Below are 3,297 nucleotides of genomic sequence, written 5' to 3'. Positions count from 1 at the left end.
CCTCATCTCTCAATCACTGGCCTCATCTTCTCTCATCACGCCTCCTCTCTCATCACTCCTCTCTCTCATCACTCCTCCTCTCTCATCCACTCCTCCTCTCTTCACTCAACTCCTCTCTCTCCAGTCCACTTTCTGCTCTCTTCTGTTCTGACCGTCTCACCAAATGTCTCTCTCTCTCTCTCAATTCAATTCAGGGGCTTTATTGGCATGGGAAATATATGTTTACATTGCCAAAGCAAGTGAAAGGATAACAAAAGTGAAATAAACAATAAAAAGTAAACAGTAAATATACACTCACAGAAGTTCCAAAAGAATAAGACATTTCAAATGTCAAATTATGGTATATATACGTTTGTAAGCGATGTGCAAATAGTTAAAAGTAAAAATAGAAAATAAATAAAGATAAATATGTGTTTTATTTACAATGGTGTTTTGTTCTTCACTGGTTGCCCTTTTCTTGTGGAACAGGTCACACAATCTTTGCTGCTGTGATGGCTCACTGTGGTATTTTACCCAGTAGATATGGGAGTTTATCAACATTGGATTTGTTTTCAAGTTCTTTGTGGATCTGTGTAATCTGAGGGGAATATGTGTCTCTAATATGGTCATGACTCTCTGTCTTGTCGGTCTCTCTCTCCCCCCTCCCCCCTCCTCCTTCCCTCCCCTCCCTCCCTTTCTCCGCAGGGCTGACCAGATGGCGAGTGTCCAGAACTCCCAGAAGGCCGCTGGGATGGACGGGCTGACTTCTGGCGTCTGCGGGCCAAAGGGCAGCCAGAGAAAGGAGCTGAGGAAGAGCAGAGAGGACTGTCAAGTGTGCTACGCCGCGTCGCCACACGCTTCGCCCGCGTACGAGAGAGTCGTGCTTCCGGAGAGGGTGGGTATGACATTGCTAAGGGAAACGACACGAAGAAATATAGAGTTAGAGAGAGAGGGGAGGGGAGAGTGAGGGGAGAGGAGAAGGTAGAGGATAGGAGAGAAGAAGAGAGGGGAGGTGGAGAGAGGAGAAGGAAATGAGAGGAGAGGGAGAAGGGAGGGAAGAGAGGAGAGGGGGGAGGAGATGAGAGGGAGGGAGAAGACACAGGGAGGAAATAAGAGAGGGAGGAGAGAGGGGGAGAGAGGGGATGAATGATGGGAGAAAGAGAGGAGAGGGAGAAGAGCGAAGAGAAGGGGAGAGAAGAGAGGGTTGGAGGAGAGGAGAATGGAGGAAGAGAGGGGGACAGGGAGGAGAAGAGAAGAGAGGAAGGAGAAAGGAGGGGAGGGGAGAAGAGCGAGAGAGGAGTAGGGACAGTTGAGGTAAGTATATCATTGAGGAGAGGAGGAAGTTGAGGAGAAGTATATCATTGAGGAGAGGAGGAAGTTGAGGAGAAGTATATCATTGAGGAGAGGAGGAAGTTGAGGAGAAGTATATCATTGAGGAGAAGAGGGGTGATAGAAAAGCAGGCCTGCATTGGGAAACAGACAGGAAACAACACACACACAGGAAGGGGTGGGGGAGTGGGGGTGCAGTGAGAGAAAGATGGTTGTCACGCTAAACACAGGAAATACACACCACAGGGGAGAACGAGGAGGTTGGAGGGTGAGGGGGTGGGCCAGCGGGAGGGGAGGGAGAATGTGGGGAGGCGAGGTGAGAGGGTGAGGGAGGGGAGAATGAGGGGGGAGAGGGTGAGAGGAGAGTGGTCCTCAGAGAGGGCATGTCAACGAGTCAGACAGGAGCTACTCCGTTCTGGAGAGGATACAGGAAGGTGGCGAGAGAAAGTTGATGAAAAGAGAGAGACGACGGGAGGAGATGGAAAGGAGAGAGGAAGGGAACGCCAAAAGAGGAGAAAGACAAGGTTACAGAAGAATGGAATGTGACATTAGAAGGAGATAACTGGACAGAAGGGTAGAACAGGAGGAAGAGGAGTGTATCTATGAAACGAAGGACAGGAATGTATTAAAGCAGTTGCTCTCCCTCTGCTGTTGTTTCAGTCAAGCAGATTGGGCTGTTTTATGGCTGACAGGACTGAGACAGGACTGAGACAGGACTGAGACAGGACTGAGACAGGACTGAGACAGGACTGAGACAGGACTGAGACAGGACTGAGACAGGACTGAGACACAGCTTTAATGGGCCTGGGCTACAACTGTATTGTTTCCCCTATCAGACACTGTTGGCCCCTCTAGCCACACACTTTTCTACCCCTAACGTTGTGCATGATAGACCCACTAATGGTCATGTTGTTTTGAGGTTGTGGTTGCTCCACTAAAAGTTTGTGATTATGCTGTGGGACTTAGAGGTAATTTGTGGTTTAGTACGGTACCCTGCGTCACCACTTCATTKCTMCAGACCASCACAAGGGGGAGTTAGAGCACTGATTATGCTTTTGAGTCCTACTGTGTCTCTAACTGACAATGAATGGGCGACATAAACCTAAATAGAAACTGATAATTGTGCACGACTTCAGTATTACTTACTAAAACTGTTGTTACACTAAGGTTTTTATTATTTTATTTTGTTTGGATTATTTTGATCTTACTGTAGGCCTCTCCCGACCGTCACGTTGTACAGCACCTGAGTGGCGCAGTGGTCTAAGAGACTGCATAGCAGTGCAAGCTGTGTTGCTACAGATGCTGGTTCAATACCTGTGCTGGCCTCGACTGCGAGACCCATGAGATGACTGTAGATTTTTGGTTTCTCTCCCTCTAAAAACAGAAATTAATCATTCTAAATAACAAACTGGCTTTATTTACAAATTAGTAACAATGTCTCACCCCATGTTCAAGAAAGGCCTTTTTCTCGCTCCTTTTACGTTATTTGAAAACAAAATAATCTCCAAAATATTGTTAATTTTTAACGAAGYGATTATTATTAATTTAGAATTATATAAAAGCCCCTTGGATATGCTCATAGATATATTATTAACCCTGTTATTAGCAGGACAATATATATTGGTCATATTGGTCATGGCTCCTGAGTGGCGCACAGTGGGATTCTCCAGCTGTATCCACTGAAAGCGCGTGAGGTTCAAGGCACGAGGGCAGGGGGTACGGGTTGTGCCGCAGAGCYGCGCACAGAAAACAGMGTTAGCCCATGGGGAAGGGAGGAGGAGGAAGGGGAGGGGGGTGGACCCCCACCCCGCCACACTGGGTAGCACAGAGCAACACTTTAAGGGACATTGCACTAATAATGGCGCTGACTAGGGAAACGTTCCTGCTGTTATTAGTGCCAGTCTGCACGTTCAAACTAAAATAATGTAACTAATAATGGCATCTTTATGCTTTCGTTAATAAAATAATTATAAAAATACTCTTTCAAAT

This window comes from Salvelinus sp. IW2-2015, linkage group LG4q.1:29 (assembly GCF_002910315.2).
Source record: "Salvelinus sp. IW2-2015 linkage group LG4q.1:29, ASM291031v2, whole genome shotgun sequence".
In the NCBI taxonomy this organism is placed as follows: Eukaryota; Metazoa; Chordata; class Actinopteri; order Salmoniformes; family Salmonidae; genus Salvelinus; species Salvelinus sp. IW2-2015.
The sequence above is the reverse complement of the archived record's forward strand: the minus strand, read 5'-3'. Positions refer to the sequence as shown.